The sequence below is a fragment of the Palaemon carinicauda genome, chromosome 1 (genome assembly GCF_036898095.1).
Source record: "Palaemon carinicauda isolate YSFRI2023 chromosome 1, ASM3689809v2, whole genome shotgun sequence".
Taxonomy (NCBI): domain Eukaryota; kingdom Metazoa; phylum Arthropoda; class Malacostraca; order Decapoda; family Palaemonidae; genus Palaemon; species Palaemon carinicauda.
Window position 1 is genome coordinate 308,671,920 of NC_090725.1, and position 27,941 is coordinate 308,699,860.

Genomic DNA, 27,941 nt, shown 5'->3' on the forward strand with positions numbered 1-27,941 from the left:
CTATATGCACTGACTATGTAACGATTAAGAGCTGATAAAAGCCAGTACTTGCTCTAGACTGAGCAAACGTTAACAGCATTAACAATTAACTTCCTGGCTTCAAGAAATTTGGACAGTAATGAACTTGAAATGGTATGGCAAAATCGTTATTGTAAAATGTTCAATTAGTTATTTACTGTAACTAACTAGTTTATCATTTCATCCTCAGGTAGTGATTGTTATTGAAGCCATGGGATATATGTGGACTAACCAATGTAACACACACAACGTCAAATTCTCCTTATCTCTGGCTAACTGAACATTTAAATTTTTATATAATTGTATTTCTCATTACGGTATTCTAACACTAGATAATTTTGATGATAGACTGTAGGCTGTAGTTGAGAAATTCATCAAATTTATCCATTATCTTGTCTTCCCCGGGAACTTTTTTTTTTTCTGTAGTAAATCCAAGATTATTTGTAGCTGCTCCTGATTTTGACTTCATAAGAATTGTCTTATGATACGGAGTTGTTTCATGTTGTGATCAGGAAGCTATAATTAATATCCTTCTCTTCTTTGGATAATTTCGTTCTGAAGTTTTGTTCTGAAAAATAAACATAAGTTATTAATTGTCTTACTCAAATATTTTACTGTGCACGTCATTATTAGGAATATGCTTTCATTAATATATTCTGCATAACAGACTATAAAGAATTTAAGATATTGTACTGTATTAAATGCAAGATATTGGAAATGATGACAAACTGAAATCCTCAGGGATTATACTTTTTGATTTTACACTCCTTGTTAACCATAGTTGAATTGAATTGAATATAGGATTTAGGCATTAAGCCAAGCACTGGGGCATCAAAGGCCATTCAGCGCTATATAACGAAAATCATTCAATCATATCTGTATACTCACACCATTTTGTATCATTTTAACCTTTAATACAAATCGCAACACTTTCATACAATAAAATCTAGATGTGAAATAAATAGGGATTAAAAGGGTAAAATAAATAAATAAATAAATAAATTAATAAAATCAATTATAACTCGTAATATAACCCAATACTTTGTATAAATTTTCTCAAGTTCAGGGTATTACAGTTTTCCCCCAGTATATCTCTTAAAGGTTTGTCCTGGAGTAAATGTGTCCTCCTCTGAAGATTAAAAACAGGACAATCGACTAAAATAGGTTTAACATCAATTGTCACTTGACAGGTATTACAAAGAGGGGCCTGTCTCCCTTCCCCACTCTTCATTAAATAATTGTGCGTTGCATGTGTATGGCCAATGCGCAGCCTAGTTAAAATAATGGTATCCCTCCTACTTGTAGAATTACAAGATAACCACTTATCCACCAATGGGTGGATTTGTTTCAATTTTGTATTGGTGGTCAGTTCAGACTATCGAGCTTGCCACTTATTTTTACAGTAAAGATGAATCTCACTTTTAAGATCTTTGTAAGGAATACTCAAGGGGGATGGATTACTAAGCCCTGAAGCTTCCTTTGCTGCCTTATCTACTTGTTCATTTCCATCCACCCCAACATGGGCAGGGACCCAACAGAAGTGAACACAGATTCTCTTCCTAGACTGCAGAAGTACTAACCAGTCCTGCACCTCTTGTACTAGATGATGGCCTGGCATAATTTGTTTTAATGAGAGTAAAACACTATTGGAATCCGTAAAAATTGTATAAAAACTTTTGGTTGCCATTTTTAAAAATATGTTGGACTGCGAGAATTACTGCGTACAGCTCAGCAGTAAATATTGAACAAGAGGATGGGAGTTTCCTTCTAATAACAATATCCCCCACCACAGCTGCACTTCCAACTCCTGCAGCCGATTTGGAGCCGTCTGTAAAAACATGTTTCCCATGATGTTGAGCAGCATGATTTAAAAACTCACTTTTCATTACCCTACTAGGTAAGGTATTTTTCCCTCCTGCCGTAAAACATATTTTAACAGGTGGATTACACCAAGGAGGAGACTTGGGATATCCTACCTCTGCTATCTGTGCCATAAAAGAAATATCCCTTTAATTTACATTTTGGATCCACTAATGATTGTGATTATAATGACTTCATCGAGATCCGAGTAATGGGGGGAGTATTTCCCAAATGACCGATATGACATATGCCAGGGAGATTTTGAAAACCAATCAGATGAGTTTTTAATAACCCAAAAAGTTAGGATTTTGAGAAATAGAGGGATTCTGATTAATTAGTAAATAGTGAGTATGTATTTCAAAGCAAGGGATTTCATACACGAGAAGCAAAACGACCACACTGATTATGAAATTTCTATGGATCTGTATAGGTGAGCATAATGCGTGCAAAGAACGGAATGTGTGGGAAGAGTGTGCATAAACAGATAAGAATGTTGAATGTGCAAAAGCAGGAGAACATGATGAACTCTATGAATACAAGCTAACCAAGCAGCAGCATTCATGCGATTGGTGTGTGAAAACTGATGAGAACTTGTGAGTGCTGTAGGTGAACACCATAGGTTCGTATATGCAAGCAAGTGCAATTGGCACACCGGTATAAGGGAACATGAAGAGTGTGAGATTTTGTCCAGGGTGTGGGTTTTGACATGTGAGGGCCAACAATAGGATTGTTGCATTAGCAAGGTCTCACATTGTCCTCTAAAAAAATTTGATGGTGTGATGGCCCGCCTTTTACTTGCCATCTGAGGAGACTTCATTGTGCCCTTTCTTTTACTTCTACAGGGTGAGCAAGTATTGGCAAATCCAAAGAGGGTGGTAAGACAATAAATTGGACTAGTCAGAGGAATGCAAATATATTGTTTTTTTTTTTTTTTAAGTTGTCATAGGGGGTGCTAAAGATTATAGATATAGGATAGGGTTCCGAATTAGGTATTTCCTCTGTCAAACTGGCAGATGAGGAAGATACTGGTGTAGAAGCAAACTGCTAATAAGTAAAATTTGCCTTGAATAACTGATTAGAATCAAAATAAATTTATAAGTAATTTGTATTTTTCCTAGTATACAAACCTGGAGCTATTTATAAGGTATACTTTCGGCGCAGCTGAAAGATGAGCCATGATAATTTTAGTGAGGGATAACTACCCTATCCGCTGGTTAGCGAGTGGGGGTTGGGGTAAACTGGCTACCCCGCTCGCTCACACCTCTCACTTGAGTAACCACTATACTTATGGCATTACTTTTCAGGGGACAGGGTGGCGGGCCAATTTGTATAAATAACTCCAAGTTTGTATACTAGGAAAAATACTAATTACTTACAAATTTGTTATTTGTTCCGGCGTAGATACAAACCCTTCGCTATTCATAGGGTGACTTACTTTTAGGAGGGAGGAAGTCCTCACCATCTGGCCTCGGTCATGACCCGGGGTCCTCTCTATTTCGATCTGTGATCAATGGTAGAAGGGACCCTACCCTCGCTAAAATCAAGTGCCGAAATGAGGTAATGCACTGATAGCGGCTTGCAGAAGCTTGTGTGTAAGTGGAACTAATAGTGTGGCTTGTCTTTAACATAGGTAGTAGGTTGGCCTGGGCACCAGCCGCCCGTTGAGATACTACCGCTAGAGAGTTATGGGGTCCTTTGACTGGCCAGACAGTACTACATAGGACCCTTCTCTCTGGTTACGGTTCTTTCCCTTTGCCTACACAGACACCGAATAGTGTGGCCTATCCTTTACAGATTCTCCTCTGTCCTCATACACCTGACAACACTGTGATTACTAGACAATTCTTCTTCACCCAAGGGGGTTAACTACTGCACTGTAATTGTTCAGTGGCTACTTTCCTCTTGGTAAGGGTAGAAGAGACTCTTTAGCTATGGTAAGCAGCTCTTCTAGGAGAAGGACACTCCAAAATCAAACCATTGTTCTCTATTCCTGGGTAGTGCCATAGCCTCTGTACCATGGTCTTACACTGCCTTGGGTTAGAGTTCTCTTGCTTGAGGGTACACTTGGGCACACTTTTCTATCTAGTTTCTCTTCCGCTTGTTCTGTTAAAGTTTTTATATTTTAAATAGGAAATATTTATTTTAATATTGTTACTATTCCTAAAATGTTCTATTTTTCCTTATCTCCTTATTTCCTTATTTCCTTTCCTCACTGGGCTATTTTCCCTGTTGGGGCCCCTGGGCTTATAGCATCCTGCTTTTCCAACTAGGGTTGTAGCTTAGCATTTAATAATAATAATAATAATAATAAAACCTATTGTTCTTAAAGACTTGCCCAATACCCTCCCTCAAAAAGGTATTGCGGACGTAACAAAGTATTCTTCTATACTTAGGAGGCACAAGGGAAATGGGTCTTGCCTCCAGCGAGGTGAGGTCAGCTATGCTGAGGCTTGCGGAGCTGTTTTCCCCAGAGGGGAGAAGGTGAAAGGAAGAAAGGAGCCAGGCATTTTTACTCATTCACCCCAGACTAATCCGGGTAGTCTCAGCCCTCAACCCTCTGCTACTTTTCCATCGAGGACCCTGAGGTGTTTAGACCATTTGTTGTGCGACCACCACAGGACCGATGGAAAAGGTCTCCATGTTCTTGTGGGTTAAGTCTTTGCAGGTAGTGGGCCATGAAGGTTGATTGACGCTTCCATATGCCCACTTAAAGTATCTGTGCTACTGAGTAGTTTCCTGAACGCCAGGGACGTAGCAACGCCACTGACGTTACGAGCTCTGGGTCTTAGGATGGAGGAGAGTCTAGATTGAGAGTAACCTCAATTGCCTTCCAATCCAAGAGGGGAAGGAAATCCTCGAGGTCCTCCTCTTGACCTTCCCCGTGCTGGTCAACCGTGCCGACACACGTGGGCGAGTTGGTAACGTTCTTCTAAGGTAACCCCACAGACTCCTCACTGGGTAAAACCCCCGTTGACGGGTTTTCTATTACCGAATGAAGATAACTTTATTAGAAATGGGCTGCACCTAGGGTACAGCACACTCGGATTTTGAGTCTTGGCAATCCACTCATGGACGCCGCTGAGGATTACTTCTCCCCATCTCCTAGGGTAGGCGACATCAGAAGATGGACCATACAACACACTAACTCTATTGGTCAAAAGCTCAAGTGCGTAGAAAGGCCGTCTTCCGTGTAAGGAAGCGATCTGTTGCTGGGCATAAGGTTCGTAGAGAGGGGCCTCCAAAGATTGAAGGACCCAAACTGCGTTCCCAGGAGGAGGTTGAGATCCGACTGGGGACAAGTTATCTCACACTTGTATAAGTAAAGGCATCGATGGGAGAGAATCCCCTTCCACGCCATCAGTCACAAAGGACCGAACACTTCGCCTGGAAGACCAACGCTGAAAAGTGTCTGAGGTGCCTAGACATCTTTTTCGTAACTTGTTGCGAAAGGCCTCTTTGAGAGGGGTGGTGTAGGATCGTCCCAGGCATGAAGTCGAGGCAAAGCTACGGCTTAGGAAAGTGTTAGCATGTGGCTGCTTGGAAGATGTGCCATGGAGGATGATCCCTCGGAATTCCATCAGAAGCTGTAGAAGGTTGGGGAACCATTCTGCGGGATACCATAGTAAAGCTATTGGAGTCATTGATAAGATCTTGCTTATCCTGACTTGGCTGAGGACTTTTTCACCAGATCGAATTGGGGGAAAAAACAAGGCACACCTCTAGGCCACCTCACCGATCTTGGAATACATCTTTGAGGGCCTGGTGTTCTGGGACTGGGGAACGGTCAAGTGGGACCCTGAAGATCAGGGCCGCTGCGAGCATAACCACAGTCGGGGACCTCACAAAGTTAAGACTTTATTGGATACAAGATGATTCCAAGACACTAAGAGCCCACTATCTGTGTGGTTTTGCAAGCACATTCCTGTACCAGGAATGACCGAGCAGATGGGGCAACTAGTTGTCCTCTGTCCATCTGAGGCTTCGCACTGCTAGATGGTTCTCTAAGAGAGGTGAATGCTGGCACCTTTCTGAATCGGGCCAACAGACGAGGCTGGAATGGTGCGGCATATGCCCCGCTCCCCCTCTTTTGATGCATTAAAGAGATCATCAGATCCAGAGGGAAGACGAGAAGACAGGCCTCTTTGCAGACGCTCTTGCCTGCCACTCATCATCCGCGGATTGTCCAGCGGTGAGGGGGGGAGGGGAGTGCATAGCAGTAAACACATCTTGAGATGATGTCGAGACGTGTAACTAATTGCAAGTTCTTGCAACAAAGGGGAACAGCCTGTTCGCCCTCTAACTGCCACTAATACAGTATGGTTGGCCGAATAAGACCGATACCAGACGGTAAACCAGTTAATCAGTACAGCTTGTGTTATAATAGTGAATCTCCATAGAGACTGCTTTCCGGACAAGAGACTGTACAGTAATCACTGAACGCATCCAACCAAACCCAAGAGGGGATTGAGACGTATCTTCAATCTATTGTTGGGTGGATAAAGAGCATAAGTCTACTACGGAGTAGTAACACCGATCTATGAGCATGACAAGAATACATGCGCAGTTCGACAAAGTTGTGTCCAGAACTCAGTGTGTGAGAAGGTTGAAAACGTTCATAACGGAGGTTTCTCCTTCTTAGGACAAAAAACGTTCTTACTTATTTGTCTCCGATCGGTAAACTAGCATTTATATCAAATGTTCCCTACTAGGGAACAGATATGCTTACGAGAAGTTTCCAGCCAAAGCCTTTGTAGGAGACTAAGACTTCCTATCAGGGGAAAGGAAAAAATACCATTAAGGAGGCAGAACGTAAATGCCGTATGTCTGGTTACAGGAAAGTAGCCAGGTAATGTACTGAATAACCTGGTTTCAGTAAGGGATGTAAATATACAACTTAATAGAACGGATTTCTAATTGCAAGATATATAAAGCCCTTATGGGCAGAAAGATCACTTGCACACATATATTTACTTGTCCATTTGCGCTAATGCATGCGTATTCTCTGCCTGCAGGAGACGTTTGCAACGAATCCGATTGCGGGAATAATGTATGTGCGACGAATCGCAACATTAATGACGAAAGAATTTTGATCGTTGACTAACTATTTCCTTGAATGTGAGCGAACATGTTCTCAAACAAAATATACAGTTATAGAAGCGATCATTTCCGCTTTGGTTTACCCTTCCTCTTTATGTGAGGGGCGAGCCAGTGTTCATTACAAAGAACCGGATGTCTGGTTACCTGTGGTCGGGGTTTGAAAAGTTCTTAAACGTAATGAAAAGTTGCCCACGCTGTTGCTATTGCTCTTTTACCGTCAGCTAACAATGTTCCTTCGAGACTAATTGTTCGAAACAATAACCCTGTACGGATAGCCTATCATGTAGAAAGGCAAGTCGTTATACCCAGGGTACAATGACGATGGAGGCTGCCTCCATCAAACGGTAGAACCGAGTTTAAGACAATAACCTTGCGGTTTTGTCTTGGCTAGAGCGCATGCTCCGGGATGGCTTACGGCCTTCACAAAGTTTTAACAACACCCATTGAAGTTCTGTAAAAACTTCTCAGGAACGAGTCTCCCGAAAAGGGTGAAGTCTTATATGTGGGGGTTTGCTTCAAGAAAGCCAGACATAATTGCCATCGACCGTTTACCCGAAGGGGTGCCATCAAACGCTTTCTCGCTAGTAAGAAAACTACCGTCTAAATCAGACAAGGCCTGCCAGGGAAAATGAACTGGAATGTAAAGAATTTTTCATTCCCAGCTCATTTCCGTCTGCTAACCAAACCACTTCAAGTGGGAAGGTGGAGGAAAGATGATGGTGGTTCGTTCGAAAACGAAAGGATCGGTGCTGGCGAAACCAGACTCTGTGATATAGTAATCATCTGGGAGTGTAGAGTGACGTATCAAGTCACACCTTTGGAAGACCCATCCCGTAGGGTGGGGGAGGCCGACCATAGAGTTTTAAAAAAAAACTCTGGTTCGCGGAAACCGAGAGATTCGGATGAGAACCTAGAGGTTCAGAATCTATTTGTGAATTCCTTTCTCATGACCTTAAGGGATGTTGTGCCAAAAACCCGCAGGAACTCTGTCGCTGATTCCTGATGGAATTTTCAGGAATCGTGTCATGTAACCATGACCCAAAGGAACAGTGTTATAGTTACCTGTAGAGATTCGGAAACCCCTAGGCAGTAGGCGTCCCTCTGTCATAAGAGTAAATCACTTGATGACGATGGGCGCGCGCGAACAATTCACGGGACGAGAGTTCGAAAACTCTGTCATGAGAGTAAAACTTTTATGCACTCGTGAACATTTCACGCAACGAGGGTTCGAAAAACTCTGTCATAAGAGTTGTTCACGCACTTCAACTGATTGTGAGTGCACCAAGTCGATCGTGCGTGCGCGCCAATATGGTCGTGCGCGCCAATATGGTCGTGCGTGCCAATATGGTCGTGCGCGCCAATATGGTCGTGCGCGTCACATCGGCTGTGGGTGCCAACTTGGTCTTGCGCGCCAAATGTGTCGTGCTCTTCAAATTGGTCGTGCGCACCAGATAGGGCGTGCACTCCAATTTGGTCGTGCACGCTAATCCAGTCGTGCGCGCAAAATGTTGCTCGTGCGTGCCACATCGGTCGTGCGCACCACATCGGCCGTGAGCACCAATTTGGTCGTGCGCGCCATGAAGTCGTGCACGCCAATCCGGTTGTGCGCACCATTTAGTCGTCCGGTCGTGCGCACCCGATCATCCGTGCGTGCCAATTTGCGCGCGAGAGCTCTCAGTGTGGCGAGAGCTCTCAGTACTACGTTCACCCGAAGATTCACAATAGCCTGTGTTGTGTGAGCGCGAACGATCAACACAACGAGAGTCCGCAAACTCTGTCATATAAGTATGGCTATGATCACGAGAACCCAGAGAGAGAAGTTCCCCTCAAAGGAGGAACGTCAAGTTGAAGGTTGACAGCGAATGCTACCTCGTAACGTGGGCAGCTCACGAGCTACCACACGGAGCGCAGGATAACGAACAGGGCGGCCGTAGCAATCGGCCTTGTGTTCTATGTCACTGCTACCTGTAAAAAAAGGAAGTAGTGATAAATTACAATTCATGCTCCGCTGCACAAAATACACTATTCGGGGAATAAGTCACCTTCCTTGTAAGATGATTCTTCGAAAGGGAGCTGAACTGTTATACACTTTAATTCAGTAATGAAACAAACACGGCAGTTTGAGAACCTGCCGACCATCAGCGCAGGGTAGGGCGGCAATGACAACTCCCATACGGCGGAGGCAGTCGGATACGTTGTCAACAGTAATTAAAGTTACAAGTATCTAACAACATATATTTCCATTTATACATATAAACGCTCATATATATGTAAGATAAATGAAAACACGAAAAAAAAATAAATAAAACACAGAAAAACTATCAAAGCAAGTCTTAGCGGGAGAGAAGGGCAGCATGTCCGTCCTCTACCAAGCCATAAAGTAAAGTGGTTACTCAGCCGAGAGGTGTGAGTGAGCGGGGTAGCCAGTCTACCCCACCCCCCACTCGCTAACTAGCGGATGGGGTAGTTATCCCTCACTAAAATTATCATGGCTCGTCTTTCAGATGCGCCGAAAGTATACCCTATAAATAGAGAAGAGTTTGTATCTACGCCGGAACAATTATCCTTTAGATTAAATCTTAGTATTAACCCATTAACTAACCATTCCTAATGCTATCTATTTACAAGTTATAATCATCTTAGCTATCATTTTAATCAATACAAGGGCTAATACAGTTTTAACTTACAGAGATGACAATGTGACCTCAAAATACTAACAAGCCAACAGCATTTTTTTTATAATAAGATTACCATTCATATCAAACAAAGTTCATATTAACCTTACATTTAAAATTCTAGTTATTGCAGATAGCTGGTTTCAATAAGATCCATGCACTCGTTGAAAGCAACAAAATGATAAACTTTAAATTTCAGTCTCCCATAGCTCAATATGCACCTGAAAGAAAAAAAAACAGCATTTATAAATATATTTCAAAAGATTCCCTCTATGTTTTTTATAAATTCTAGTAACAGATTGTCTATGGCAATCTAGCTTTTATAACTATCTAGAATTATTTTTCAAATAGGAATGTTATTGAATAGCATTAATACTTTGACTATAAGTATAGTTTCCAAAGTATATATTTCTAATCAGTTTGTTTTTTTCCTAAATATACAAAGCCGAGACTTTTAATAGCAGTAAGACTTCAATGAAGCTGGAAACAGCCATTCAAATTTAAAATGGAATACTGATAGTAAGAATAGTAGTAGTAGCCCACCCACCAGATAGCATATCCTTCACTTTAACCATAACCTAGAACTTGCAGGGTGGTTTAATTGGGAAGTGTAACTTGAAGGTATCAGGTTTGTCTCGTTACAATACAGTATAATTGAATAGATTAGAAAATACAAACTTTCAACCTTTTACTTGCAACATCCTAAAGAAAGGAAGTCAGTCCCTAATATCAATCTGGTTGGTTTAATGACCAGGGAAATGTCATCACTTTGGGGTAAGGGAAGAATGAAAGTGATAGACTGCTGTAAACCTGCTAACAACCTGAGCATGGTGATATCCAGGTGTTTAGGTTAGGTCCCTACCAGGAGACTGGTAGGTAGTCATGGAGGAACCTATACATAAGGATATTGTTAATGTATGGCCATATAAGGAATGTGAGCATACATTCTATCTATCCTGCCCTTTGTCTGGGAGGATAGGGGAGAAACTTCATTATGGAACATCCCTGTAAAGAAAAGTTACTTGGTTATGAAGCTGCCCTGCATCTAACATTCGATCCAGAACATAGAGAAGTGGCCGATTCAACCCAACAGGGGAAAGAAAAGAACTGCCAGACATTCTATTTCTCATTGTAGACTTATGCAGCAACGATTATTTTGAAAGAGATGCTAGTCTCAAGAGGTTTCCCAACACATTTGTTGAGTAACTATCGCAGAACCAATGATAAGGTTAGCCAACTTCCAGTAGAAGGCTAATGGGCAGATATATACCTTCAGAACTAATGCCAATGACTGGTTCTTTCTGAAGGTTAGAGAGGATCTGCTATATCAGACACTGTGTACTTGAAATATTAGATAGTTCCGAAATCTCGTAGGAACACCATGAGTCAGAAGAAGTGTGAGGTTACTTCCAGAACCTCATAGGATTACCAATGTTAGGAGAAGCAAGTTCTTAACTATTTACCTTTTCAGTGTGAGAAAGTGTGTCTGGTGCTCCACACAGGTAACCACGATTTATAACTAGCAACATTAAGTCCTCAAAGGATAAGTCATTCTGTACCCTGCTACATGAGAGCGGAGTTGTGCCAGGCTAGAAGCTGGCTCTTGGACATGAACTCGAGATAAGGGACAAGAAGGCCTCCCTTCACTGAGAATGACTCATGACATCTGGCTTATGCAATATGCTCATAGTAATGCCTAGGCTCAGGCTTACGAGTAGCGTAAGGGACAGCTCCTATGATGGACAATCAAGGATTCAGGAGATTCTGCTTTACAGACTTAAAGATTCTAGCAGCACCAGTAAGGGGATTGAGTTCCTGGAGCTGAAAGATCATTCAAAGCTACTCCTTAGCCCATGCTGGTCAACAGAAGGCCGAACTCTTCAGTCTGAAGTCAAGTTAAAGGTTGCATAACAGCCGAGATTGAGGGGAGTTTCATTGACAAAGGAAGTTGAAGTGAAGGGCAGTTCATTGCAGAAACGCTCAGTCCAGTGAAAACTACCTCCTTGATGTCACTAGTAAGAGAAGGGGAATTCTACCAGTGTATAGTGGAGCATCAGCAAATCCTGATGTTACCTAGGGTGTGACACTCGGGAGCCTTTTTAGTAACAACTCGTCACCATACCAAGTTCGATAAGACACGGGCATGTGGAAAGACTAAGGTATCTAGAGGGTCTGATATGATGAAAGGAGATCCAAATGCATAGCTTACTGAAAACAACTCAAGAACTAAAGTTCTCAATCAACGGGAAAGTGAAAGCAGCTTGTTTCATGGCAATACCAGAAATGTAAGATGCCTTTCATGTATGTATGTATGAAAGTAAGTTGACAGGAAAAAAAAAGGAAGGTCAGCATTACATAGACTTCAAGTGAGGAAGCAACATCATTCAACCTGTAACATGCTCATATGGAACCTGGAATGAAGGACTGGAATAGCTTTAAGGCGGCCATACACGTACGCGACTGGCATGGGGTTTGTCCTGCCGGGAGTAGCGCGCGCTCCAGTCCACTTGGGTATTGCCCATACACGTAGATGACTTGCTCTACTCACATTTTGAGAGGACAGATGAAATATGCAGTGGCCGTGCTCCTTTCAGTCCTGTAGTGTCCTGATACAGTGAGTGTGTTTGACATCATGACACCAAGTAAAAGGAAAATAAGTGCGGTAATGTATATATATGTATATGTATATGTATATATATATATATATATATATATATATATATATATATATATATATATATATATATATATATATATATATATATATATATATATGTATGTATATATATATATATGTATGTATATATATATATATATATATATATATATATATATATATATATATATATATATATATATATATATATATATATATATATAATTTGCATTTTCATAAATTATTTAACTTCTCTTTAATCAATAAAACTAATAATAATAATAATAATAATAATAATAATAATAATAATAACAACAACAACAACTAGCGGAACCCGTGTAAATTACACTAAATGATATTTTCAATACTAATTGTCTTGTTCATAACCTATACATGTTTGAATAGATTGTCCGGAGATTGATTTTATAATCTATGTTATGGAAATTGATAGAACTCAATTGTTTGTCTATTATTTATAAAAAGAGTAAGGTGCTAAAGACAAAATAAGGAAGACTATATAAGATGTGCTTTGGTTAAGCAATCAAAGCCTAATATGACCCGACTCCTACGAGGAAAAAAATAGGGCGATCGAGTCTGAGTACTCTGCAGGTATTGTACATGTTGAAACTTTGCCTCAGTCCTTCCCAAAACCCACAGCGCGACGCGCCAATCAGTTCAACATGCTGAAAGGACGACGCGACAGGCCTGGCTCGACAGGACTGGCACCAATAGGCCCCATACACGTTAAAGACTGACCGGTTCGCGCCAGTCGCTATGAAATCCGCGCGCCAGTCGCGTACGTGTATGGCCACCTTTAGATTGAAGATGGGTTAAGGGAAGGAAAGCAAAACGAAAGAGTTTATTCTAGGTCATTGCAAACTAACCCTATTGGAAAATAGAGAAGGAACTACCCACCTCAACAATGCTTACCAGATTCTTCATTAATCACAACACATTTCCTGGATAAATTGTAAGGGAGTACAAAAGTTTGGAGCAGTCCAACACCTTTTGAAAGAAGAAACTACTTGTGTCCTTTGCTGGACAGATGGACTATTCAAAGGAGGAAAAGTTTTTATCTGTATAGGAACAAAACACAATCATACAGAACTTTGACGGCAGTTCATGGTTGAACCATATTGTTTGATACATTGACCAGTCACAAGCTGGTCGAATGGACTTGGGTACGGCTGCTGTGCACAGTTCTTTGTCACAAAAGCTTTTGGCCAAACCATTTGGAAGAAAACTAAATATAGATCAGCTAACCATATGTTGTTTTCAGATCACATATCTGACCATTTGATCCATTCAAATTTTCCATAGATGCTTCAACCCTCGAAGCCATGTAATATAGCAGACCAGAGTGCCTATTTCAGCCACAAACACTTAATGACTGAAGGCTGGGTGGTTTCCTTCCCTAGTCCATGTACTCCTAAAACAAACTAATGACACAGATTCTCTTTCTATGTAAAAATGCACCAAGGATCAGTTCCCACACATTATGAGACCCTTAAGACTCTTGTTCTTCACACTTGATGGTGTTCCACAACCTGTATTGTAGGTTCTCTCTCCCTAAAAATAAAAGCTCAAATCTGTGAATTTATCTATGAATGTATAATTAGGAAGCAGACAAGGGGGTTGAGATGCAAACAGTCTTGTCAATGTCAAAGAAATTATCCCAGTCACCATAAAGGAGCGTAGAGCTGAAGCAGTAAATGCGTATCCTACACTTTAGAGCCTAGCCTGGTTCATATTTGGAAGCATGGCGAGATTGGACTAATCACTTACAGGCTTTTGTCTTGTTCTAGCACAGATTGTAGTTATGTCCTTGCCTTCAAATTACTTCCCTCTGTGTCCAACCCATGTCAAAGATGGAAAAAGACAGGAGTCTCGTTCGGTAACAGGGAAGGAAGCCAAATATCCTTTATCCCTGAGAAGGTACAGCTGCTCGATTCTTGCAGGGACTGGTCACCTATTGGTATATAAGAAGCACCTGCTATACTGGGTTCAAGATCTAGTTAACCTTATAAAGGTACCCAACACATTTTCATAAAAAGAGAATTCCACTATGTTTTACCTTTCAGGGAACTTCCACTGATCAAAAGTGAGAGCAAACTCAAGAAAAAATTATATTTTCATAATAAATTTTTTAACATAGTCACCCGCTGGTTATATAAGAATGGCTAAAGTCTCAGGACGCCCAGCAGAAATTCAAAATCTCGCGACAATCGCAGATATGCCAGGTGTATACTAGCGCCCTCGCGGTAGACAGGCCGAACTATTCCAATCAATTCAGTCCTTCCATGCCCCTTGGTTTCTAGAGGGGAGGAGAGTGGGATTATAACTTATATAACCAGTGGGTAAGTATGCTCAAAAATTTATTTTTATTATGAAAATATAGTTTTTAAACATAACTTACCCACTGGTTATCTAAGAATAGCTGATTGACACCCTTGGTGGTGGGTCAGAGACAGCAACGTAATTGGAAATTCACTCAAGAGTTTAATATAACAAACTTAAGAGGTTCGTACCTGATAAGAAAGCTAACTGTAATGGTTCTCTGCCTCATTCTGTCTGCTATCCTTAGAAGATCCAGCAGTCCACCCAGGGGGGCTGACGATCTCTAGGAGCTGTTAAATGGTGCCATAACCTATAACTTGACAGGACCTCAACTAATACCCTTGTTCCGGGCGCTCTCAAGGAACAAAATGACCACCTGACCAAATCAAAGATTGCGGAAGACTGTCGACCAATCTCCACATACAACCATCAAAACTATACAAGTTCCAAGAGGGTGAAAAGGGTACTAGGAATTAGGGGAGTGTAGTGGTAGATCCTTCACTTACTGCTGCATTCGCTGCAATGAATGGACCCAAGGTGTAGCAGTCCTCATAAAGAGTCTGGACACGTTTCAAATAATGGGATATGAATACAGATTTACTTCTCTAAAAAGTTGTATCCATTATGCTTTGCAGAGAACGATTTTGTTTAAAAGCCACCGAAGTAGCTACAGCTCTAACTTCGTGCGTCTTAACCTTGAGCAGCTTAAGGTCCACCTCACCACACTGGGTGTGAGCCTCTCTAATCAAGAGCCTTATAAAAAAGGATAAGGCATTTTTTGACATAGGCAGTGTAGGCTTCTTAACTGCACACCAAAGAGCCTCCGAGTTGCCTCTCAAATTCTTTGTTCTGTCCAAATAGAACCTTAGTGCTCCAACAGGACAGAACACCTTCTCCAACTCCTTGCCCACTACATCATAGAGATTAGCAATCTCAAAAGACTTAGGCCCATGGATGGGAAGGACGTTCATTCTTGGCCAGAAAATCAAGCTGCAAGGAGCATATGGCTTTCCCATCTCGGAAACCATTGCTCTTGCTCAAAGCGTGAACCTCACTGACTCTTTTAGCTGTCACCAAACTAACCAAGAAAAGTGTCTTCAAGGTTAAGTCTTTAAAAGAGGCCTAGTGCAAAGGCTCGAATCTGTCACTCATGAGGAATTTAAGAACATCCAAATTCCAGGCAGGCGATTCTTGTTGTCGCCTCTTAGAAGTTTCAAAAGACCTAAGAAGATCTTGCAGGTCTTTATTGTTGGAGAGATCCAAATCTCTCTGCCTGAAAACGGCTGCCAGCATACTTCTGTACCCCTTGATGGTCGAGGAGGAAAAGTTATGCTTATTTCTAAGATCTAAGAAGAAATCGGCAATCTGTGCTATAGAGGTACTGGATGAAGAAACCGAGTTAGCTCTACACCATTCTCTGAATACCTCCCACTTAGACTGATACACCCTGATGGTAGAAGTCCTCCTTGCTCTTGCCATAGCCTTGGCTGCCTCCTTCAAAAATCCTCTAGATCTTGCGAGTTTTTCGATAGTCTGAAGGCAGTCAGACGTAGAGCTCGGAGGTTTAGATGGTTTCTTGCCAAGCGAGGTTGTTTGAGAAGATCTGCTCTTAATGGGAGGCTTCTCAGCACGTCCACCATCCATTCCAGTACCTCTGTGAACCAACTTCATGACGGCCAGAAAGGAGCCACTAGAGTCATCCTGGTTCCCTCATGAGACGCAAACTTCTGTAACACCTTGTACAGGATTTTGAAAGGTGGGAATGTGTACACATCCATGTATAACCAATCCAACAGGAATGCGTCTATGTGAGTTGCCTCGAGATCCAGAACTGGCGAGCAATATGTCTCCAGCCTTTTCGTCTTCGAGGTTGCAAACAGGTCTACTAGAGGACGACCCCACATCCGTCACAGTCTCTTGCAAACGTCTAGGTGCAATGTCCACTCTGTGGGGAGAACATGATTCCTCCTGCTGAGTCTGTCCGCACTCACGTTCTTGACTCCCTGAATAAATCGTGTCAATAAGGTAACTTTCCTTTCCTCCACCAATACGAGAAGAGGTCTTGCTATCTCGTAGAGAGACTTTGAGTGAGTCCCGCCTTGCTTTGCTATATAAGCCAAAGCCGTGGTGCTGTCGGCATTGACCTGTACCACTTTGCCTAGGACTAGTTTCTCGAAGACTTTGAGGGCTAAATGCACTGCTAAAAGCTCCTTCTGATTGATATGGAGGTTTTCTTGCTCCTTTGTCCACAGACCTGAGATCTCTGCCTTCCCTAAGGTTGCTCCCCACCCTGAGTTTGAGGCGTCAGATAACAATACAAGGTCTGGGCTCTTTTGCTCCAATGAGAGGCCCTCCTGAAGTCTGTGTACGTTGTTCCACCACAGAAGGTGTGTTCTTATGGGATTCGTAATGGGAATACTTTCACTGTCGAGACTATCCCCTTTCTTCCAATGACAATTGAGATGTAGGCTAATTGAAGTGCAGCCTCCCCAGTGACACAAACTTTTCCAGTGACGAGAGGGTCCCTAGAAGACTCATCCACTCTCACCGAACTGACGTCCTTTTTTATAAAGGAACAAAGCTTTAGGAGAGCTAATTGAATCCTTGCAGGCGACGGAAAAGCCTGAAAAGTCCGACTCAATCTCCATCCCCAAATAAAGAATCTTTTGGGATGGAGTCAGCTGTGACTTCTTTGAACTCACTAGGAGTCCTAATTCCTTTGACAAATTCAATGTCAGCTGCAGATCCTTCAAACAGCGATCGGCCGAGGGGGCTCTTAGTAGCCAATCATCCAAGTACAGGGAGGCTCTGATGCCCCTTGAGTATAGCATGCTCGCCACATTCAGCATGATCTTCGTTAATGCCAGAGGAGGTGTGCTGAGACCAAAACATAAGGCCCGGAACTGGAAGACTTTCTTCCCGTACACGAACCTCAGATAACGTCTACAACTCGAATGTATTGGGACATAAAAGTAAGCGTCCTGAAGGTCCAATGATACCATCCAGTCGCCCTTCCTTACTGCTGCCAGCACGGTTTTCTGAGTTTCCATGGTGAACTTCGAATTCTGGATGTAGCTGTTGAGGGCACTTGCATCCAGAACTGACTTCCATTCCCCAGAACTCTTGGGGACCAAGAACAAACGCTTGTAAAACCCTGGCAATTTTAAGTCCCGCACCCCCTCTATTGCTTTCTTCTCTAGCAAGAGAGACATCTGAAGCCGCATGGCTTGCCTCTTTGGTCCTTCCCTGTATTTGGGCGAGAGATCCATAGGATCTGTCGCTAACGGAGGTTTTGAGAAGAATGGGATTTTGTATCCTTCCTTTAAAACAAGAGCGGACCAAGGGTCCCCTCCTTTTCTCTCCCAGGCCTGCCAGAAGAAATTCAGCCTGGACCCCACTGCTGTCTGAAGGAGAGGTCAGTCAGACTCTGCCTCGACTGGATTTAGCTCCACTTTTCTTGGACTTCTTCCCATCGGGCCTGAAGTTACCCATTCCGGCAGGTTTACCTCGAAAAGGCTGAGCGGATTGTGAAAACGAAGTAACTTCCTTTGGTCTACGGGAAGGGAATGAAGTAGGCAGCACCTTAATAGCCGTCTTGGCAACCAGATCATGGGTGTAGTCTTCTGGGTCAGCGCATCGGCAACTTCCCTTACCAACTCTTGAGGGAATAGCGCAGAAGACAGTGGCGCAAAAAGTAACTCCGATCTCTGAAAAGGAGTGACCCCCACGGAGAGGAAAGAACACATAGTTGCCCTCTTCTTAACAACTCCGGCTGTGAATAGGGCAGCCAATTCATTTGAACTGTCCCTAACTCCCTTGCCCATGCATGACATTAGTTAAATGAGGTTACTAGTGTCAGTGCCCTTCATTTCCGACACTTTCCTCCCCAAGGCTCCCAGAGACCAGTCCAGAAAGTTAAACACTTTGAAAACCCTGAGCATGCCTTTCAAGAGATGGTCGAACTCAGACATAGACCACCACACTTTAAGTCTTCCTCATAGCTAGCCGACGTGAAGAGTCTACTAGGCTCGAGAAATCTCCATGGGCAGAGGCAGGAACACCCAAGCCGAAGACTTCTCCAGTCTCATAATAAACACTAGACTTGCAGGCTAATCTAGCAGGAGGAAAAGCGAAACACGTCTTACCAAGGACTTTCTTCGAATCCATCCACACTCCCATTAACTTTAACTCCCTCTTAGAGGAGCGAGAGAGTACCATCTTCGTGAACATAGATGCTCTTGCTGCTTTACCAAGGGTAAATTCCGAAGGCGGAGAATGCGGGGCTACAGGAGTAAAATGGTCTGGGAATAACTCCGTAAAGACCAGCATTAACTTCTTGAGGTTCACCGAATGTTGAGGTGGTTTATCCTCTTCCCCTTCCGAGCTATCGTCCAACAGTTTATCCGGGGAGAAAACCTCATCCGGCTCCTCCTCCGAAAGAAAATCAGCCACCACAGCAGTGCCTTGTTCAGAGAGACGCCGTTCCTGTGCAGACGCGTCAGCACTGAAGTGCACTCGTTTGCGCTGTTCAACATTCCCATCTGCATGACGTTCACTAGCCTTGCGCTTGTTGTCACGTTCGGTTTGTGGAATAGTATCCAACTGATGCGAGGCGACAAGGGTCGACTGACGCGTGGGGTCATAGGTTGGCTGACGCGTGGCATTATGGGTTGACTGACGCATGCCGCCATGGGCAGACTGACGTGTGGAGTCATGGATTGACTGACGTGCGCCGTCGTGGGTAGACTGACTTGTGCCGTCATGAGTAGACTGACGTGCGGTGTCATGGATTGACTGACGTATAGCGTCTGACTGACGCTGATGCTCCGTATCGCGTCCGCTTCTGTCCTGCCGCTTAGCGGCCTGCTCCGTTGTTTGGCGAACGTTGTCGCATTTAAAAGACCAACGTTCAGCGCTATGAGCAGTCAATTGATGCTGAGAAGCAGGTCCCTGACGAGACGCATCCACCTCAACCTGTCGTTGAACACTGTGGCTGGGGGATTGCCTGTGCGACAACGCGTCATTACCGGAATTAACAGGCCGCCTGTGCGACAACGCGTCCAAACCAGAAGACTGACGTCCAACCGCACTGCCAACAGCAGGCCGATAAGCTTGCATAAGTGACGAGAGTTGCTGCTTCATGCCCAACAGCATAGACCATTTGGGATCACCCTTAGGCAACACGTGTGCAGCCTCTTCCCACGCAAATTCCCCTTCCTCATCGCTCCCCACTTTCGGGAGACGAACACCAATCTGATGGAAGCGGCGGTGCATGAACCGTAACACCAGAACCAGGGACCAGCTCTGAATCTGACTGCACCAAACCTTTATCTATTTCAGAACTCCCGTCAGAGCGTTTCGCATGTGAACCCTCGCCAAGGGACTGAAAACGCTCAGGTATATCCCAATGGCTAGAGCCAGGCTCTTGTGGAGGAGAATCATGATGCTGTACCACTGTGTCTGCTTTTCTGGTCTGGAGGCTTGACGCCAGACCCCGTCACATGTAACTTCATCCGAAGATGGCGATAATGTACTAACTTCACCTTTCCTATGGTAAGGGTGAGCGACCTGCGATATGACAGCAGGTACGCTCGAGGGGACGTCTCAGCGAGTGATGACGCCTCTTGTTCCCTTTTGCCGTTCGACGTTACTTCTCCTATGGGTTCAGGAGCTCGAAAGAGGTCTAAGGCTAGGCGAATGACAGGATCATGGAGACGCACCCTCCACAACACTGAACACATTAGCCGAACATTTCGCCTTGATAAGTCGCCTGTGCGACAACTTTTAAGCAAATTAATTTCGGACAAAATCTGGTTCTTGTCCACCGCTAGTGATTCAGCTCTTACGCCAAGAGCTTGAATCGCGGACAACATATACTTCATCGTAGGTTCCTTCGGTTCTTGATCTACCATTACGGGGGAAGGATTAGGATCAATGACATTGGATATAGGTAAATCTACAGAACGAGAAGAACAGCGTCTAATTCTGTCTCTCTCTAGTCTCCGAGTATAGCGCTCAAAAGCTAACCACTCGCTTCCGGTCAAAGAAAAGCATTCTTCGCACCGATCCCCAAAAGTACAAGTTTTACCCCTACATTTCACACAAATCGTATGAGGATCAACAGAAGCTTTAGGAAGACGAGTATGACATCCTTTAATACACTTCCTATATACAGGTGAGGGGTCGGCCATATTGAAAAGTTATGAAAGAGATCTAAACATAAACAAGGGTCAAAACTATCTAAATAAACCCAAAACAACAAAGATTTCAAGATAATATGAAAGAGAAATCAATAAAGCGAAAGCCCAAAACCAAAAGACAGTGTACACCACCAATTAACCGTCCAAATCAAAGTAGGTTGCGAGTGAATTCCAATCGTTCCAGCCAGCAATGGCAGCAGGGAAGGTCTGAATTGGTTGGAATAGTTCGGCCTGTCTACCGTGAGGGCGCTAGTATACATCTGGCATATCTGCGATTGCTGCGAGATTTTGAATTTCTGCCGGGCATCCAGGGACTTTAGCCATTCTTATATAACCAGCGGGTAAGTTTTATGTTTAAAATAAACAATCATAAACCAAACTAAAGGTGCACTCTGGAGCGCAGACCTCTGCCACGGCAGTAAATTTCTCGACCTAGACCTTTGACCTTAACATGTATTAATTTGCATGGATTGAAGCCCTTGAGACATGATGTCCAGACTTATGGCTGAGGACATGATATGGACATTTTGTCCATTCATGACCTTGACCTTTGACCTTCCAAAATTCAATCATTTCCAACTCTTTACATAACAGTTCAAAATCCCTACAATTTTCATTATTTTACAATTAAAATTACGGACTTATGGCTGATGACGATAATTTGAACTTTTGCTTGAGCTTGACCCTAAACTCGACAGTGACCTTTAAACTTAACATGTATTAATTGGCGTGGGTTTTCATACACTCAAATATGAACCAAGTTTCAAGTTTCTTTGACAAAGATATTTAAACTTATGGCTGATTACATGAATTGGGCATTTTGCTTGCCCATGATCTTAAACTTTGATCTTGACCTTTCAAAATTTACTTTCAATGAGCCCTTTAGCTCATTTTCCTACTCAAACGCAAGCAGTTCCAATTACAGTTTATTGGCTGACAGCTGTAACATCATTATGAAGTAATGTTTTCATAACCAATTACGAACGACTTCAGTCAAAAACCAAGTTTTACTAGGATTTCAGGGGAATAATAAAAATACCTTAACATCCACTGCTATCCGTGTTTGACTGAATACTTAGAATAATGAAGTAAAAGCGGCATTTCATTTTGTTGTAGCAATGGCAAAGGTAGCGGCTGGCCCTTCTAGCATTAACTTGACAAAAACCCAATTTCAACAGATTGTGAACAGTGCAATGTTGGTTATGCAGAACCTTTTCTAGAGGTTGTATTGAACTAGTGGTTAAATATGCTCAAAGACAATTTAATTCTTAAGGAAAAGTTTTGTGAATTCTTTGTAGCTATCTGTAGGATCGACTAAACAGCAACGCCTGTAGTGACAAAAGGACAAAATGGAAGTACAATCTATTTTGAAATTTGGTATTATAGAAATACATGGGACAAACTTTACTTATACAACGCTTCTGTAAAAGATTATCAAGACGAAAAAAAAAAATGTAAAATCATAAGGTAAGGAGTTATTTGTGATTTACTTTATTTTTATAATAATGTAAGGATTTAATTGAGTAACCTTTAGTTTGTGACTTGGAAAGGGGGGTTCGGGGGTCTTGTCCCACGACTAGGGGTTGTGACACAGGAAGGGTGGTCCGGAGGGCTTGGCCCCTGCCTAGGGTTTGTTACCCGGGAACTACTAGATTAGGTTAGATGGGTTTGTTTGGTTCTTTACCTTTTTACACATCTCAAAGAGTATCAAATAATCACGTTTTGTGATCTGGGAAGGGTTGGGTTCAAGGCCCCCGGATAGGTTGTGAGAGCTTCTAGGTTAGGCTAGGTGGGTTTGTTTTGTTCTGTACTATTTTACAAATCTCAAGAGTATCAAATAATAACGTTTTGTGACCTGGGAAGTGGGGTCCGAGCCCCCAGGCTAGGGGTTGTGATATGGGAAGTACTAAGTTAGGTTAGGTGGGTTTGTTAGGTTCTGTACCCTTTTCCAAATTTCAAGAGTATTAAATAATCAAGTTTTGTGATTGTGACCTGGGAACTACTAGGTTAGGTTAGATTAGGTGGGTGGGTTCGGTTCTGTACCCTTTTACAAAACTCAAGAGTATTAAATGAACACGTTCTGTGACCTGGGAAGGGTGAGGCCCAAGCACCAAGGCTAGGGGTTGTAACCTGGGAACAGCTAGGTTAGGTTAGGTTAGGTTAGGTTAGGTGGGTTTGTTAGGTTCTGTACCCTTTTACAAAGCAAGAGTTTTAAATAATCACGACTTGTGACTTTGGAAGGCGGGGTCCGAGCCCTCAGGCTTGGGTTTGTCACATGGGAACTACTAGGTTAGGTTAGGTGGGTGTTTTAGGTTCTGTACCCTTTTAAAAATCTTAAAAAGTGTTAAATAATCATGATTTGTCCTGTTTTCGAACACCCCCAAATCCCAGGTTCCCATCTGTGTCCTTCGGGAATGAGGGGGGGTCGGGTTGCATAATGGTAGAACGACTTACTTGTAAAGGAAATGTAGGTCAAATACGTTGAAAGCACAGTATTTACTGCAGTAATAGTGTTTTTTTCTCTTAGAAATGTTCTCGCATTTTTCTATAAATTTACCGATCCGAGTAACTTTTTCGTACAATTCATCTGAAACTTAAATAAAAACATAATAAATATTCTTATTTGGCAGTAACTTTAATACCAAAAATTGGAGGTAAATGTGTAAGAGCTCCGCGGAAGATCTTGAAGAATTTAAACACCTACAATTCACTATTATATTATATAGAACGCTTATATAATAGTCAATATATGAGCAGCTTCTATTTAACGAAGATATTCGTGTGTATAGTTATGTTTCACTTGGATTTTTTCTAAGTGTTTGTTTTTGTTTACTGTGTGATGTCTTGGCTAAAATGAGGTGTTTCACCGCCTTACTGCGTATGGCAGACTAGTTCTCAATGCTATTCTAACCCATAACAGGTGTTTTCTTGACGTCACACTGTTTGAAAACCAATCATGGCGGTTTTTACAAATCTAGCCAATGCTGACACTTATTACTTCACTTATCCCTGCTATTTTTCCACCAGTTACCACAGTTTACGTGAAGTTCCGCGGAGGAATATTTTTGCACGTCTCGGATCTCCCTTCAAACTGAAAAGCTCATTTTGCCGTGAAGTATGGAGCAATTAGCAGGACCTTCATCCCGTTCCGACTGTGTCACTTGTGACAATTGCTTTATTTCTTATGGGGATTTTTGTGTACATTATTCAGGGAAAGTTGATTTGCTAATTGCATTTGCTCAACGTCATGGTTTGATTTTGGCAGAGAAAAAGTGGGTAAATTTTTAGTTTCAGCCAAATTTGGAAAAATGCAATAAAAATACATTTGTTGCATCAGAAATAGTGTGGTTTCAATGAATTTAACGTTTATTTTGACTGCAAACCAACCAATTTAGAGATTTACTATGTATACCCTAGTTCATCCCACCAATTATGGGGGACACCCTTTGGGAACCGGGGTTTTGGGTGGGGGAAGGGGGGGGGAGGGTGTTGGGGCATTGAATGATATTTGCAATAAATGAATAATTAATGTTCCAGCACCCCTCCCCCATACCCCTAACTAGGCCTACCGGGGGAGGGGGGTAGGGCCCCCCAGCGACCCCCCCTTAAAGCCACAGTAATTTTCAGGGCACCACAGAACCTAACAAACCCACCTAACCTAACCTAGGGGCCCTGTACCCCTACCGGGGGGGGGCTTCGCCCCCCCTGCGACCCCCCCTTATGGCCACAGTAATTTTCAAGGCACCACAGAACCTAACAAACCCACCTAACCTAACCTAGGGGCCCTGTACCCCTACCGGGGGGGGGGGGGGGGGGGCTTCGCCCCCCCTGCGACCCCCCCTTATGGCCACAGTAATTTTCAAGGCACCACAGAACCTAACAAACCCACCTAACCTAACCTAGGGGCCCTGTACCCCTACCGGGGGGGGGGGGGCTTTGCCCCCCCTGCGACCCCCCCCTTTAACCAGGGGTAAATTTGAATATATATATTTTGTTAAATCACTTCTTACCTTAAACGGAAGATGACGATGAAGATGTGGAAGGTTGTGGTTGACCCTCTTCTGAATCATCAAGTACTGGAATACGTTCAGCCTCTGATTGGGGAGGATACAATTTACAGATTTGGTACAATACCACACATGTCTATCCTCACGACAATGTAAAGGCGAATCACATTTACCACACTGGACACTTAAAGGTAATACGGAATGCTCCCTTAGAAAACGAATCACTACTTCAGGAGTTCCATTATAATTCCCATGAAATCGGCCGATCACATCAAAATAGGAATAACGACATATTTCACACAACCGTACCGGAGGATCCATGACAGTTAAGTGACGTGTGCTGAAAATATAGAAACCGGAATTTTTGAAAACCGAAAACAAACGACAATCACGGGTTTCTCCCATAATGAAATAGGGAAAAAAACAAAATACTATCGTTTACAATGTTATATTGCACGAAAAACAGATCCTTGAAACAAGACTGAGAGACCAATGAATCGTCCAATAATAACCCTTGAAAAGAACCCAGTAGTATTTAGATTGGAGGAGCGACATTAGTGGGAGGAGCAAATGCGCATTCAAGCAAATATTGTCACATTACGCAATGGGGCGGAGCCAAGTAAGATGAAAACAGACATACAAACGAACAAGAGCTAGGTCCCGTGGCAGCGTAAAGGTATACAGAACACTTAGAAATAAAATGCAGACCTACAATAACTGAAATAATTATCTCTGTAAGTAGACATCAGCGTCAATAATGTATTGAGAGAAAGTTTTTTGTTATCACGTGCTTTACTAGGAAAATATATTAATATAATACATTTCCCAATTTGGTTGAATCTAAAACTTTACCAAAAAGTGCCCTAATTGTGAAAATGTGTGCCGTATAGATTACAACAAATTAGCATTCCGGTGTGATCGTAGTGTGATTACTCGTGGGAAAAGGAAGAGGAGGTGCAATTTTTTCGTGTCTTGTTTCAAAGGTCCACCTACACCATAACAGTAAGGTATTGGTAGTTTGCAGTTTACGTTAACGTTGTGTAACCTCATTAATAGTCGAAATATCGACGATCAAACTCACGCTACTCTTATCTTCCCTGAATTTTCTAAGTCTGTTGTTATTGTTGACTGTGTCTTATTTTTGCTCAAATGAGCCCTGTAACCACTATAATCCGCAGACAAACTAGTGCACTATGACCCCCCCCCGGTAGGCCTAGGTAGGGGTACAGGGCCCCATAGGCTAGGTTAGGTGGGTGTCTTAGGTTCGGTGGTGCCCTGAAAATTACTGTGGCCTTAATGGGGGGTCGCAGGGGGGGCGGAGGCCCCCCCCCCCCCGGTAGGGCTAGGTAGGGGTACAGGGCCCCATAGGCTAGGTTAGGTGGGTGTCAGGTTCAGTGGTGCCCTGAAAATTACTGTGGCCTTAAGGGGGGGTCGCAGGGGGGGCGGAGCCCCCCCCCCCCAGTAGGCCTAGGTAGGGGTACATGGCCCCCAGGGTAGGGTAGGTAGTTGTATTAGGTTCGGTAGTGCCCCGAAAAAATAACTTTTCTCCTCCTCCCCCCACCCAAAAACCCCGCTTCCCACTGGGGTCCCCCATAATTGTAGTAGTAGGTTTATGCTTACATTTTCTGTGTAAGAGTTAGGTGGTTGTAGGAGGATTATCTCACAGTTTCAAGGTAACTGTAGCTCTAATTTACTGTTTTCTTTCGTTTTCTACTTTTAGAAACTTTTAAATCGAGCGCGGAGGTCTCCTACACAATTACCAAATTGGATCACGTAAAACATTCAAATATTTGGAAGCTTTTAATGGGCTAAATCTTAGCCACTTGGGTTTTCTCAAATTCCCACGTAGGACAGTTTTTTTTCTCATAAAAATCCCACAAAATAAGTTGAAAACCGAACATTTTCCCGCAAAACCGTGGGCTATAAAAAGTCGCACATTTAAAAAAAAAACTACAAAAACAAAAGCAATTACCTTCCGCGCAGTAACCTGCAATCAGTCACTCAAAAGTAAAAAAAAAAATGACTCCAAAATATAGTACTCACATTTTAAACTATCTACAAGCAATTCTAGTGTTCCAGCCCTCATTAGCCATACAGCGAAAAATGGCAAAATTAATAGGCACACTCGTCCATTCCCTACAGAAGCCGGATGCCAGAAAACTTCAAATCAATCAAATAATGAATCCCAACAGCAATTTCCAGTGTTTAGAAGTTAAAATATCATACACTAATCATTTGAAGTTGCATTTCCACCAAAATATTTCCCTTATTCTTACTTTTTCTTTAATAAACCACCGATGATACATTATCATGTATTTCCATACCTTTTTCAAAGACGCTCCATATTGTTGACACTAGAAAACTCAAACAGGGAATGATCAGATGCGTTACTGGGTTAGTCTAAAAATCCCCAAAACTCATGATAAAAAATCCCCAGAACAACCCAAAAATCCCCATTTCCACAATTATCATTCCTTCTGATCACTTAGGATTTACCAATATAGAAATTACTCGCTATACTCCATTTAAGTGCAATCAAACTAATTGCAGCAATATAAAGGTTCACTCATCTTTGTTTATTCTTTATAGAACATTGTACAGAATATCGCCATCAGACACCAAAAATCTCCAAAACTAGGGATAAATTCCCATAGCTGGCAACACTGCAAACAGAAATTACTCGATTTTCAAAATGTTCCAGTAATGCATCAAAAATTTCATCAAGCGTTGGATAATTTTAGTTCAAAAACCGTTAATGAGGAACACGAGTGTTCTCTAAGTTATATCTAAATTGGTTTAATATAACAAAGGTTAGACATATAAATATAAATGGTTTACAGCGTATTTCTTTCTTTTTGTAAAGACTTTGATATGTTCTTTGAGAAGGAGTCAAAGGGGAGGGGCATTATAAGCGTATTTTCTCTTGTCTTCGTCATCCGTGGAAAAGGATGGGGGACGTTATTGCCAAGAGACTGGTTATGCTATAATAAAACTATAACTATAAATACAATAAAATATTAAAATTAATAATTAACTAAGTGATTTTCTTGCAAGATGAAACTATAGTTATTAATAATAAAATGAATAGACA

At 42.4% G+C, this 27,941-nt stretch overlaps 1 long non-coding RNA gene across 1 annotated transcript; it reads right to left on the bottom strand.

Annotated features, from left to right (window-relative positions):
* Positions 1-314: 314 nt before the first annotated feature.
* LOC137658689 (uncharacterized) lies at positions 315-27,231 on the bottom strand. The gene is made up of 3 exons (XR_011047397.1): positions 27,175-27,231; positions 9,761-9,871; positions 315-586 (listed from the first exon to the last, which is right to left on the bottom strand). It is a non-coding gene; the product is annotated as an uncharacterized lncRNA (long non-coding RNA).
* Between the last annotated feature and the right edge of the window lie 710 nt (positions 27,232-27,941).